The sequence below is a fragment of the Hyla sarda genome, chromosome 3 (genome assembly GCF_029499605.1).
Source record: "Hyla sarda isolate aHylSar1 chromosome 3, aHylSar1.hap1, whole genome shotgun sequence".
In the NCBI taxonomy this organism is placed as follows: Eukaryota; Metazoa; Chordata; class Amphibia; order Anura; family Hylidae; genus Hyla; species Hyla sarda.
Genome location: NC_079191.1, coordinates 232336400 through 232351997, shown reverse-complemented (window position 1 = coordinate 232351997; position 15598 = coordinate 232336400).

The window sequence follows — 15598 nt, the reverse complement described above, 5'->3', positions numbered from 1 at the left end:
ATAGGTCACTGCTCAAATTTCCAATCAATTATTCTCAGAAAACTTAGTGTCAGAATGATGCAGATGTGAATTATTGATCCATTATGATCAATTGTCTCTACCCCAATCTATCATCAATAACGTGCCAACAACATAATCATTATATTGATATTTTGTGCTGAGGAGCTATTTGAAAGAATGGATAGGAACTATAATGTTAAATTACATGCATAAAGACGGGCACCACTATATAGATAAGAAACGGGGTGCTATCAGTGGCTATAACAAGAGCTATAAACCAAAAGAAAAAAGCTAGCCACTATATAAGGATGCACACCACAATTGTACTGTAGAAAGATATAGAAATCTTTATTAAATCACAGACATTTAAAACCACTTAAAAACATCAGAAAACATGGTGGAGGATGATAATCCAAATAACCACCTGCCCCCCTGGTATACACAATAAGTAAATGGTAAGGGTCCCTGGAATGAAAGCCAGAGAGAAAAAACCCACCTGCATCAGTGAAGCTGGAAACAAATACCGTAAATAACAAGTATGGACATGACCCAACATCCGAGTGTACAATGGCTATCACAACCAGCTTATACTGAGCATGGTTAACTCTTGGACAATATACATGTGTGCCAGGGGCTACTTCACCAACCAAGGAGTGGGGGGAACACAGCAGCTCCATGCGTTCCACTGTCCTGCAAGACAGCTTCTTCAGGAGTCAGCTACTTTGGATATAAGAATACAACTTTTTTACTTTTATTAAAATCTAATAATCTGGACATAAATAAGTTTACATGCACATTTTTTTTTAACTAGTAAATCCTGGAAGTATGTAATCACACTATTATTATTAATTTATTTTTTACACTCTCTGTTAATCACTGACCTGACACTTTAAAGATTAATTTTCAACTACCTGCTGCAACTACCGGTGAACAAAAGCATTTCCTTATGAGTAACATACAAGGAAGAGGGGACTGCAGTATGCTGTTGCAAACTCTATTTATCTGGCAATAAAGAACAATATATAAACCAAATGTAATATCATTACCCAAATATCTTGTCAGAGAAAAGATTGTATAGATAGTACTCTATGAGTGAACTATAGAGCTGAAATGTAACCCAATAGTTATTTCATGTGTATAGGCAATCTGACACTAGTTTCATGCTACCTGAACCACAAGCACCAAAAAACGCTGACAGGCTTCCCTATTACAACAGTCTGTGATTCACTCTAAATGTTGTTTCAGAATAATCATTATTATAATTTAGCCAGGAAAGAGGCTGAGTTATTGGGGTGGTCTTTCAACCCTGAATGACAGATTTCTCCCTGTACACAAATAGCAAGAGATCTATCAATCAAGCCACCAGGGACCATTCTGATGACTCGGAGCCCTGTTCCTCTGACATATAGGCTTTACATACATCTTTTCAATATACTATGGCCATAATTTATCTAAATGTGTGAGAGACTAACTGGAGAGATTTTTCACATAACAACCAATCACAGCTCAGGTTTTGTATCCTAACAAGCTCTGGTACAGTGAAAGCTCTGATTAGTTGCTTTGGGCAAAATATCTCCAGTTTTTCTCTAACACAGTTTGATAGATCTCACAACTATATATATTAAAATGCCAAATTTATCCAAACTGTTCTATAGACTTGACAGACTACCATTTGTTGGTATACTTTTTTTTTATGTGTATATATAACTCGATAAGAAAGCATATTCTAGAGCAATTTTCTTGGACAGAGGAAACCGATGGAAAAGTACCATGTGGCAGAGTTTCTTTAAAAAGAAAATAATAATAATTATAGGAGCCTGTAGGCAATATATGCCTACTATACAATATGATGTTTCTGAGGCTTCTCTTGGAAGTATACTTCAGGGGTATTCTCTAACTTATGCTTATGCTCAACATACACTATAAACAGAGACAAAGACCTATCAAGTGTTGAACTCATAGATGGGACACATTGCTTAGACAGGACACGTTATAGCAATATTATTTTGCTCACTTAAGATAATTATTATATCTGCATAGATTTTCAGCCTCTGTTTAGAATAGATTTTCAGCCTCTGTTTAGAATGAAACTTTGCTTACATAAAAGTGGACAATACCTTTGAAGGGAGTCTGTTAGAGGATTCATGCTGCCCAACAATGGGGAGCAGCAGGTTCTCTCATAATAAATATCTATCTTCTCCTCTGAAATGTTGCAGCATTTCAAAGAAAACGTAGTGTAAAAACAAGACAGGGCATTCTATAAAATGCCATCTGGCAATCAAGCAATGGCATGTGTGAAAAACACTTTGGGAAATGTCTTAATGGCACTTCACCTGTACCCAGGCTCATTTTTATATAGTTTTCTCTAAAATTGGGAGGCTGTTGCTATTTCATGCTGCCTGTGGATAGCATGAATCTCCTGAGAGACTCCTTTTAAGTGCTCCTTGGAAGGCTGTTTTACAAGTTATAAGTTCTCTATAGTGGGATAGCGGGTCCATACAATCTAATGTTTTTGGAAGACCTTTACAGTCCATCACTGCTGATGTGAAAATATACTAGCATGACAGGCATTTATTATTCATGGTAGCCTGCAAAAGCCAACTTACAGTAAGATTTAATATAACATACAAAACATTATTAAGAATTACTATATCATTTAATATAGCAAACAATTTACATACAGTAATACTTTTTACTTGGTTCTATACATTCACTTTTTATTCTGCTATACAATCACTTTTTTTGACCATGCTCTCCATACCATTATGAATCCACTGAGAGATAATAGTTAAGAACAGACACTATGGATTAGACAAAAGTCTGGCTTAGTTTAACATTTTACTCATCTATTATGTAAACAAATATTGCAAAGAAATTGCATTAGGGACAACCCATTTAATGACTTTCTGTTGGCAACGATAGATTCTCTTTACAGTTTATCCACATGTAAGAAAGTGCTTGACAAAGACTTATGTTGCCAAAACCCCACCTGTTTGTAATGGATTAAAAAAATCATTTTGTAATATTTCTAAAACTCTTTGGTCTGTTGTGGACGACTTTGTATACTCCTAACTCATGTTTTTAGATTACGTAAATTTTATCTTTGCAAGGTTACTTAGTATTAGCATTTTTTCAATTTCTTTGTTCTTTCCACCTTCAGTCATATTTTATCCTTACCTTCAGTGGGCTGCAGCAATGATGACATGCTAGAATATAAGTAGCCATAACAAGTCACTTTCTTGACTAAAACCAATAGCAGCTTTGTGACATTTATGTATCTTATTGCAGAAAAATACTTTTAAATATAAATAAAGAACAATGTCAAAGTGTTGCTCGATTGTGTTGCTAAATGCTAATGTACTTCATATAGCAAAAGAAAAACTATAGTTGTTTTTAGAAGGTTGTGTGATCTGAATGTAATTACTGCTGTGCTGCTTGATTTCTGTTGCCTAACCCACATTGACTTTTAATTTGATGATAATCTTTAGGCTGAAAGCCATCTATGGGAGGCTATACACTGCTGCTTTAGAAATTAGTCGCTTAAATATTGGTTGTGTAAAATGACACATTAAAGTCTAAAATCCAGTTGGAGCTGTTTCTTGGATAAAAATGTTCATAGTTGTTCATCTCCACTAAATAAAGGTTTTAAATAGGCTACTGTTTACAGACCTCACACTGCCTTATAACTTCATTTTAGAACACATTTTAGAACAAATTATAATTACAAACATATTTTGATTCAGTGTAATTTTTTACACTATTTTTTTAAATAAAAAGTGAAGCAATATATTTATTTACTTTGCGTTGACTATTAATCTCAGGTTAATTAAAATGAATAGTGGCTTGTTGAAATGAAACAGTTAGTTTTTTTGTACAGTAATAATTAAAATATGCATCACACAACAGGAAATGTAAGCAGTTATATGTTACAAACATATGGCATTATACTGCTTACATTGTGTAAGTGTGTGAGAGACAGAAAGGCAAATTATTTGTTAAAAATGCAAACATAGAATTTATACATTTATTTTTATATTATTTTAGCGCTTTTTTAGTATGGTATTGTCCCTCATATTAACATCTAGACATTTCTTTAACATTTACTAACTAAAAACACATTTCACATTTAAAAGTATAGAATATCTGTACCTGAAGGTGTATTTTTCATGTAATGCTATGAAATATGCAACATACACTATAAAGAACTGAGTGTAGCCTAGTAATCAAATTTATTCCCTTTAATAAAGTAATAGTAAATTATGGTTAAAAACTATAACAGATATATCTTATGAAAGAAATGGTGAATTTAATTCTCACATGCTCTTATTTTTTTGCTTAATGTTAGCTTAATTTGTAGACATTTAACAATAAATGTGCTCTTACTTGCTCCTCTTTACAGCTAACATAACATATAATTTATTTAGATATTGTGTGTGAGGAATAGATTGTGGGCATCATACCTTGAAGTAACAATATAACTTGAAAAATATTGACAAAAGTGAATCATATTCTGGGAACTTACACTGTGAGAACAGATATTTAATTACTTAATAACTTATAAAAATACACCCAAAAAATATCAAAGCAAATTAAAATCTGACAATTCATTTGCAATAAAGGACAATAGGCAGCATCTTTCTCTGCTAGAAATTCGTGTCACATAAATCTTCATTGAATTTGTTTGAAAATGCTCAACCAATCAGCTTCGTTTTTTTTTTTTTTTTTTTACATTGAAAGGTCATTTTTAGATAGAAGGAGCCAGTAAATTTATATTCAGTAAACCTGTTTGACTTTTTATCAGTTTCCATTAAACAGTAGACAGATATTAATTGTAAATTCAGTCTTGGAGAGAAGAGAAATGACAACACAAAATTACTAAAATCCTTTTGTTTTAAAGAAATGTAAACTACTAGTTTATTTTATATTATGGATGTTTAATTAGTTTAACTAGTAAAATGTATTAGATAATTTTTATAAAGATTACTAAGATCGGCCAAGTTATTAAAATGATTTTAAATAAATTGTCTTAACTGGGTATAAACCTTAGACTAAATATTTAATTAAAGATTTTATTTCCACTAGTTACATATTTTAGGACACATTATTTTTATATGTTTGCAATACTATGTATGTTACTTGTTTTTTTTTAAGTATAAACATAACAAGTAGATTCAATTACTAAAGAAAATAATGTAAAGAAAATTCTTAGCTAAAAAGATTAAAACGCAACTTGCTGAGTCTACTTGTTTTGACTGATACTGATATAATCCACTAATAATAATTTCCCTTTTAATATTTAACCATAACATAAATATTTACTAATTTTATAAACTACTGCATTTTATTATGTACTGTTTAGCATAAAAAAAACATATTTCACTTTCAAAGGATGTTAAATACCTCTCCTCCAGAAGACCGAAATGTATTTCTCTAGTGCCACCTATTGGTAGCTACCCAGTAAGCCAATGCCCGACTTATAACACAGCATTGCCTATAAGGCTCCCACACCTGATGGATCTCTGCAAGAAGAAACAGTACCTTCCAAGAACTTTTAATAGGTCATATCATAATTTATTCTTTTATTATGATTTTATTACTTAATGCACATATATGCTGTCTGACACAAGTCAGTACCATCCTACACACTGTAAGATATAAAAAAGATTCTTGTTTTTCATAAAGTGTTAGCTGAAGCACTGCAATACATTACATAATGTTACATGGGTTATAATGACAATACTGATGATAAAAAATATTGTAATATATTGGAGGAATCAGCGATCTTTAAGGCAAAAAAGTCACTAACAAGAAACCTATGCCTGATAAAAAGTAATCGTTTCCCTTTATATGTCATATCTTTATAATAGGTAGGTTTTTACATATCAGCCTTATTTTCATTTGTAGATTTTGGTTTAGCCTTTTAGTTTTCTTGTACATTTACCAATAAATTGTTAATCTGGGCCACATTCTAATCCAATCATTTGACAGCACTTGTACAGCAGAATATTTACAATTACTGAATTGCAATAATATGTTTAATACATCTATATATGTGTAATTGCAAACAATCCCACAAACTATAAAGGGCTGTCAATCTAAAAGCAGGTATTACATTGAAAAAAGTTGTAGGTATAAAGAATAATTCTTTTTAGGCTTCTAAATTGATGACAAATGTAAACATTCTTGTAATACCTGCTTTTAGATTGACAGCCCTTTATAGCCCAAAATATAGGTAAGAATAAGAAAAAAACAACATACAATTGTGCACAGTTATTACATATGCATGGTTGTGTTGTTGTTTTCAAGTAGTAATTTAAAAAATACTATGTATGTTTGCCTTATAACATTGTGCACATTGTCACAACTGTGCACAATTGTATGTTGTTTTTTTCTTATTCTTACCTATATTTTGCATGTATAACTAACTAATAGGAATGTACTACTTATAATTAAGCCCTTTGTTCACTTATGGAAAAAAACTGAAATAATGGCCTGAAAATGAGATCCATGAGCTGCAGGCTGGTTAGTCACCTCTGACCTCCTAATTTGATGATCCTGGTGATGTAGTTTAGCAGTAGTTTATCAATTACAGGCCTGTTTTCTAATAATCAGCTCAATAAGGACACAAATATAAAGCCCTTTTATAGCACAATATATAAGCAGTGTCCCCTGCATTGCATTATGAGTGACTTTGGCTGCAAATCTGCAGATAAATTTCACAGCAGTTCTGACCATGTGGATTCAATTAAAGGAAGAAGATTGGTATTTTTCTCTAGTCTACAGCATGGCACAGCAGCTACATCAAAATTATATATATATATATATATATATATATATATATATATATTAATTTATATAAAAAAAAATTAAACTAAGTGCTGCCCCCTTAACACTGTTGCCCTAGGCATAAGCTCACATGTTCCTAATGGCAAATAAAGACCTGTCTATAGGATAAAATTATGAATGGACACATCTTTTAAATATAACAGTATACCATCTTTTATAGCCCTGCCCTCAACAAGAAGCCAACTATTGATGAAGGATCAGATTAATGAACCCACGCTAGTTCCACTCAGTTGCGCTGTAAGCTATCCTAACCTGATCACTGCATGTAGAAAGGGGAAAAAGACACAGAAACCTAGAGTATCAACTGGGGCAGAGGTAGAAACCTGAATCATTATGAGTTGAGAGTTCTGTAAGCGCAATACACAACTGGGAGCAACTAGAAAGCACATACTTACTGCCTGGATGATGAGCACTGCGATTTCTACCAAATCTCAGGGAGAAGAGGGGAGGGGGGTGCACTGCCACAGTGCGCAATGTATTTCTGCCACATCTTCCTTTACTTAGGGGGAGATAGGATAGCTCAGTCCCCAACCAATGCATGAAATGGACAGGGCAGCAGGAGAGCAGTGCATTTGTTATCACAATGTGCAGCTTAAGGGGAAATGGTGGTGGCTGTGTAATAAGAAAGGCAAGAGCTAATGAAAACAACAACAACAAAGAAACCCGGGAGGAAAACATTCTCCTTAGAGGGGGTCGCTGCCAATCAGCACCCAGGGGGAGGGGAACTTGTCTATAAGACCCTGCTCTTCACAGCATGGATGGGGGTTGCAGGCGTATTACACTCATGAAGCCTAGTCGGATGGGATTTCTGGCTGGAATGTCATTTTAATGTGTTTAAAATTAGTGATAATAGACAGTTACCGGGAAGCAAACACCATAGACAAAGGTTATAATACCAGTTATTCGTCACCTTCAATAATCATTTGTGGCCCCTAAATAACAAGTACATATATATGGCTTCTTTCATAGAAATGTATTTTAAGTCCTTATTATGTTTCTTTTTTGCAGACAACAATATGCTAATATCAATCTATAGGGCTATTCACATGGCTACTTTTAACCATTTTTTGGATGGAATACACCTATTGAAGGCTATAGAGAAGGACTAAAATATGCATGTATCTGAATTTGACATGTATTGCATTAATATTATATCAGCATCTTCATTTATTTTGTCATTCATTTTATTTTATATTCAGTTGCTTAAAACACAGCCCATCAGTATTTTTCTGTGCATAATATGGGTTAAATACTGGTAAAATATAGATGAAATACTGATGCTATTTTATCTGAAATATGTCGGCATTATAGATCTTTATTATTGACATATTTTCATATGTCTGTGTAAGTGGCCTGCATATAATCACAAGTGTATGGAGGGAACAAAGGAAGAAAGCTTAAGTACCATCTATTTAGTTGGTACTGGAGAAAGATCTGTTCAGAACACCAAAGCAAAGCCACACTACCTGTATTTAAAAAAATGAATAAAATAGATATAATTGAATATACAGTATATACGATTGTAGCTTATTAGACCTGTTTCAGTGTATCTATTTGTTTCAATTTAGCAATCTTCACCCAGTAGGGGGTTTTACTTATGCTAGTCACATACATATGTAAATGAGAGGTAGAGTGCAAATTCAGTAATGTTGATGACCTTTGACACTGTGGCTGGGATAGAGAGTATAGAAAAGCTAATTAAGCCAGTGCATTGCTGCTGTTAGCATACAACCATCCAGACACCTCCTTATCTCTGAATAAAATACATCACAGTGGTTTGACATGGCTTAAAGGCTATTTTTTTGTTATGTGTAGGGCATCGTTTATTGAGCTTAAACTATTGCAACATGGCATACTTCAACCAAATAAAGTCTAATGGTGCATGCACACCACGTTTTCAGGCTCCGGCTGCCGGATCCGGTTGGCTTATTTTTGACCCGTATCCGATTTTCTGACCGGACCTAAAACCGAAGTATATTACGGTTATAGGTCCAGTCAGAAAATGGGATACGAGTCAAAAATAAGCCGACCGGAGTCAAACTGTGACTACAGATGGCTGATTAAAGTCAATGGATTTCAGCGCTGGTCCAGCTGATGTACAGGAGCGCACGGTTTTCCCCTCCCCCAGCCGGATCCGTCAGCCGTAGCCTCAAAAAGTGGTGTGCATGCAGTTTTATGTTGGTTTTAGCAATATCATTGGCTTGCAATATTGCGAATGCTATGGAATACTAGGGAGAGCATTTATCAATTTTAGAGTTTGCCTCTACATAAATCCCTGCACATCACGATAGGTTGCCTGTGCGCAAAAATTAAGCGATTTTTTGCAAATTTTTCATAATGATGATTAATACCCCCTAGATGTTTCCCATTTAGTTAGTATTTGACAACAGCTGGTCTCTGCTGACTGTAAGGAGTTTACTGCCTGTTGCTCAAAGATTTCTGTTAGGCCTTTCCTGTACATTGTTTAAAAACCATAAGTAGGGCCAAATTATTGCACAGGAAAGAGAGGAACATTCCCTAAAAGAATATTTGGCTATGTGTCCATCTTTCTTATGCAAGGATCCAGTCCTTTATTTTAAAAGATGTATAGAAAAGCAGACCTAAATGTATATTTTGAAGAACTGTCTATTAGAAAAAAATGATTTGTACCCCATAGCAACCAATTACAATACAGCTTTCATATAATATTCTGCTGTTTAAAAAAAAAAAGATTCATGTGACTGGTTGCTTAGGACATAAAAAATACAGTTTTGTAGACAGTTCTTATAAATGTTCACTGTGTTGAATTTGAATGGCAGTGTGATAAGCATGTTGTGTCATAAATTCAGTAAATACAGGGCCGGATTAAGAGCACCAAGGGCCTAGGGCTGAGGATTTTGGTGGGCAAAATCTCCGGTGCAGGCAGTGTGATATACTTGTACTGTCTGTGCTGGAGGTCCAGCTGCTGGCTCTACAGGCTGTGCAGCATGCTTTAGTTCAACTGTGTATATGTCTTAATGAGGCACACATAGTTGAAAACCCACACTTACTCAAAAATACAGAGGTCCGACCCGCACCAGCTTATTGTCCCCTATCCTATGATGATCTTAACTCCTCCCCTTTTCAAATACTAACACAATGTATAGATAATTTTTATTCTCTACATTCACCCCCTTCCTCCAACCGAACTAATAGAATTTCTAACAAAAACTTAAATATATATTGTGATAACAATTTTCTACACATGATTATACTGTATGCCAAAAATATAATAGTCATACAGCTAACAAATAACATTAGTATACAAGGAGCAAATATCACCATACATAATACCATCAGGCTGCTACTGATAAAAATCCTGTATACTGATTACTGACACATCATGACCACTACCATTACACCATATAGTGACTGGATAATACCACTATACTGTTGCTGAATAAAATGTACTATATACAGATACCAATATTTCACCATACACTGACCAGAGGTATCAGCACTATACAGGCTCTGCAGACCATATAGGTGATCACATACAGTTACAACCAGTGACGCACAGGAGGCCTCTTCTTGTAGTCATTCTCTTTGTTTTTCTTCTCTGTCTTGCTCAGACCATCATGAACACTTCATCCAATCATGACTCGTCTCCGCAAAAGCTGCCAAACAACAAACATCTTAGGCTCTGCACATTTTAATCACATTCCTCATCTTTTACCTCAGTGCCCAATGTCTCCCTTGGTGCCCTGCACAGTATAAGTGAGTAGGTAAGTGTGTTGGAGGAAAGGGTAGGGGTGATAGTGGGTAGGTAATTCCTCCCCATTAGGTAGAAGCTGTTGGTTATTTCAACCCTATTAAGTAGATGCCCCCAGTATATAGGTAGGTAGCTAATCCTCCCCCTCTTGTAGTTAGGTAGGAAGGCAGACAATTATCCCCCAGTAGGTAGGTAGGCTATTACCCCCCCTCCCAATACAAAGTTGGTAATTATCCCCCCCTCCTCAGTAGGTAGGTAGGCTATCATCCCCCCTCCCCAGTAGGTAGGTAGGTAATTATTTCTTCCCTCAGTAGGTAGTTAGGCAGGCTATTATCCCTCTCCCAGGCAGGTAGGTAGGTAGGCTATTACCTCCCTCCCCAGTAGGTAGGTTACTTTCCCCTACCCAGTAGGTAGGTAAGCTATTACCCCCCTCCCCCCCAGTTATTAGGTAGGCAGGGTATCATACCCCAGGTAGGTAGGCAGGCAGGCAGGCAGACTAAGAGGTTATAAGTAGGCGGGTTAACACTCTCCTGAAAATCTCTCGGATGGTATTTTCTCCAATTTGGTCCCCTCCAATAAAATAATGAAAACCTACTCACCTCTGTTCCCTTGCTAAGGCCGGGCCCTCTACCTCTTCCTCTCTGTCATCTTGTATAGGAACTTCTTCTGCTGCGCAATGAAATAATGTTGCATGGCCTGTAGCCTTAGGCTACGTCTGGTACCGTCCAAAACAGGGAGTCCCTGCTTCTGTACATACATTATGTAGCGCGCTATGCTATTGGTGTAATGTATGTACAGGAGCAGAGATTATAGCAGCATTCCCTGTTCCTGTACAATACTGAGTTGCAATGCATACATTGTACAATGTGTACAATGTAACCCTGAATAAAAGAGTAACCCTGAGTAAAAGATTAAGGTTCTTTAAAAGGGTTATTCAGGGATAGAAACATAGAGCTAATTTCATCAAAAAATAGCACTACCTCTGTCCTCAGGTTGTGTGCGGTATTGCAGCTCAATTCCATTGAGGTGAATGGAACCAAGTTGTAACCCCACATACCACCTGAGGACAAAAGTGGTGCTGTTTTTGGAAACTGTATTTCTATCCCTGGATAACCCTTGTAAGCTCGCTGCAGAGCTCTTTTATTGTGAATTTTTGCTAGTTCTCCCCTTTCAAGCATGTTATTGACATTATATTACTGTCAGAATAGCCAGACCCATATGAGGGTTTGTATTTTTTGCTACAAATTGTACTTTGTAATTACATTACTCATTTTATTATAAAATGTATGGCAAAACCAAAAAAATATTATTTGTGTGGGGAAATTGAAAAGATAACCACAATTTTGCTAACACTTTATGGTAAAAATGACATGTTTTCTTTATTCTCTGGTCAATATAAAATTACATTCATGTTTACATGCTTTTCTATTATTGTACTGCTTTCAAAACAGCTAAAACTTTCATATATATATATATATATATATATATATATATATATATATATTTTTTTTTTTTTTTTATTTTTTTTTTTTTTTTTTATTTATTATGTTTAACATTGCCCTATTTTGACCACCTATGACTTTCCCATCTTTCCTCATTTTGAGTATATATGAACATTTAATCACTTTTTATTACCTTTTTTGGAGTGTGATGTAACCATAAAGCAGTAATTATGGCCTTTTTTCATGTTTATGCTGTTCACTTTACAAAACCATTAATGTTATATTTTGAAAGTTCGGACAATTACGCGCTGATACCAAATAAGTTTATACATTTTTTTTTTACACATTTTTGAGGGAAATATAAAAAAAAAGGCAAATTTAAATTTTTATTGGAGAAGGAGCTTTATCACATTTGTTTTTTTAACATAAATTTTTACATTTTTATGTCTCCATAGGGGACTATTTATAACAATGATTAGATTGCTAATACTGTTCAGTGCTATGCATAGGCATAGTGCTTTGCATAGCACTGATCAGTATAATTGGCGATCTATTTCTCTTGTCTGCTAGAAGGAAGGCCAGGGAAGAAGACCCTGTGAGAGCGCCAAAGACAGGTGAGGGGACCTCAGATTACCATCTTGGCTCATTGGACCTCCGCAGGTCCAATGGACCTCTGCAGTTGTGTGGCGGTTGATCTGATAAGCCATCAGTATTGATCACGGCATCTGAAGGGTTAATGGTGGACATCAGCACCATCGCTGATGTCCACCATTACCAGCAGGTCCATGGCTGCTGAAAGCAGCCAGGACCTGCTGTGCATGTAGAGAGTGCAGCTCCTGTGCTCCCTTCATGTACGGGATGCAGAGGCGGCTCTCTAATTAGGCGATTTAGGCCTCGCGGTAAGAGGGGCCTCGCGGCCGCCTAAATCGTGTAATTAGAGAGCCGCAGTAATTGAAAATATGTCGGCGGCATTTGCATGGTAACGGGACTCGTTTAATGTCCCCGATACCATGTCCGATACCTGCAGTGCTGCTGTCCTGTTCTCCCGATCGCATCATTGCGTCCTATGGAGGAGCATGTGACACACACGTCACTCCTTCTTCCCCTGCGCCCAGCGTAACGCTGAGGAGGAAGCAGAGTGACGTGTATGTCACATGCTCCTCCATAGCACGCAATGATAAGGACAGGAAAACGGGGCAGTGGAGCGGCAGCACCCGAGGACAACCGCAGGTGGTGAGCTGTCTACAAGAGGAGGGGGGCCTGCTGTCTATAAGCTGTGGGCCTCCAGATGCTGCAAAACTACAACTACCAGCATGCTGGGAGTTATAGTTTTGAAACAGCTGGAGGTCCACAGTTTGGTGACCACTGATCTAGCAGCAGAGTGAGTGCTGTCTATAAGGGGGGCCCTGCTGTCTATATAAGTGGGGGGGGGGGGCTGCTGTCTATATAAGTGGAGGGGGGCCCTGCTGTCTATATAAGTGGGGGGGGGCTGCTGTCTATATAAGGGGGGCCTGTAGTCTTCAAGAGGGGGGGTCTTCTGTCTATATAAGGGGGAGGCTGCTGTCTATAAGAGGGGGGCCTGCTGTCCATTAAGGGGGCCTGCTGTCTATATAAGGGGGGCCTGCTGTCTATAAGGGGGGGGGCTTCTGTCTAAATAAGAGGGGGGCCTGCTGTCTATAAGGGGGGCCTGCTGTCTATAAGGTGGGGCCTGCTGTCTATAAGGGGGGGGGGCTGCTGTCTGTATAAGGAAGGGGGGGGGGCTGCTGTCTATATAAGGAAGGGGAGGGCCTGCTGTCTATATAAGGGGGGCTGCTGTCTTCAAGAGGGGGGTCTTCTGTCTATATAAGGGGGGGGGGGGGCTGCTGTCTATAAGAGGGGGGCCTACTGTCTATAAGAAGGGTGCCTGCTGTCTATATAAGGAAGGGGGGGCCTGCTGTCTATATAAGGGGGGGCTGCTGTCTTCAAGAGGGAGGTATTCTGTCTATATAAGCTGCTGTCTATAAGAGGGGGGCCTGCTGTCTATATAAGGGGGGCCTGCTGTCTATAAGGGAGGCCTGCTGTCTATAAGAGGGGGCCTGCTGTCTATATAAGAGGGGGGGCTGGTGTCTATATAAGAGGGGTGCATGCTGTCTATAAGAGGGGGGCCTGCTGTCTATATAAGAGGGGTGCCTGCTGTCTTTAAGAGGGGGGCTTACTGTCTATAAGAGGGGGGCCTGCTGTCTATATAAGGGGGGCCTGCTGTCTATATAGGGGGGGGGCTGATGTCTATATAGGGGGGGGGCTTCTGTCTATATAAGGGGGGGCCTTCTGTCTATATAAAGGAGAGGGCCTGCTGTCTATAAGAGGGGGGCCTGCTGTCTGTAAGTGGGGGGGGGCTGCTGTCTATATAAGGAAGGGGGGGCTGCTGTCTATATAAGGAGGGCTGCTGTCTTCAAGAGGGGGGCCTACTGTCTATAAGAAGGGGGCCTGCTGTCTATAAGTGGGGGCCTGCTGTCTATAAGGGGGGGGCTGCTGTCTATAAGGTGGGGCCTGATGTATATATGGGGGGCTGCTGTCTATATAAGGAAGGGGGGCTGCTGTCTATATAAGGAAGGGGGGCTGCTGTCTTCAAGAGGGAGGTCTTCTGTCTATATAATCTGCTGTCTATAAGAGGGGGGCCTGCTGTCTATATAAGGGGGGCCTGCTGTCTATATAAGGGGGGCCTGCTGTCTATAAGAGGGGGCCTGCTGTCTATATAAGAGGGGGGCCTGGTGTCTATATAAGAGGGGTGCATGCTGTCTATAAGAGGGGGGCTTGCTGTCTATAAGGGGGGCCTGCTGTCTATATAAGAGGGGTGCCTGCTGTCTATAAGAGGGGGGCTTGCTGTCTATAAGAGGGGGGCCTGCTGTCTATATAAGGGGGGGCTGCTGTCTATATAAGGAGGGGGAACTGCGGTCTATATAATAGGGGGCCTGCTGTCTATAAGAGGGGGGCCTGCTGTATTTAAGAGGGGGCCTGCTGTCTATAAAAGGGGGCCTGCTGTCTATAAAAGGGGGCCTGCTGTCAATATAAGGGGGGTCTGCTGTCTATATAAGGGGGGCCTGCTGCCTATATAAGGGGGGGCCTGCTGTCTATATAAGGGGGGGCTTCTGTCTATATAAGGGGGGGCCTTCTGTCTATATAAGGGAGAGGGCCTGCTGTCTATAAGAGGGGGGTCTGCTGTCTATAAGAGGTGGGCCTGCTGTCTATAAGAGGGGGGGGGGCTGCTGTCTATATAAGGGGGGGCTGCTGTCTATATAAGGGGGGCCCTGCTGTCTATATAAGGAGGAGGCTGCTGTCTATATAAGTGGGGGGACTGCTGTCTATAAGAGGAGGGCCTGCTGTCTATATAAGGGGGGGGGGGCTGCTGTCTATATAGGGGGGAGGGCCCTGCTGTCTATATAAGAGGGGGGCCTGCTGTCTATATAAGAGGGGGGCCTGCTGTCTATATAAGGGGGACCTGCTGTCTATATAAGGGGGGCTGCTGTCTATATAAGGGGGGCCCTGCTGTCTATATAAGGAGGGGGCTGCTATCTATATAAGTGGGGGGGGGGGGCTGCTG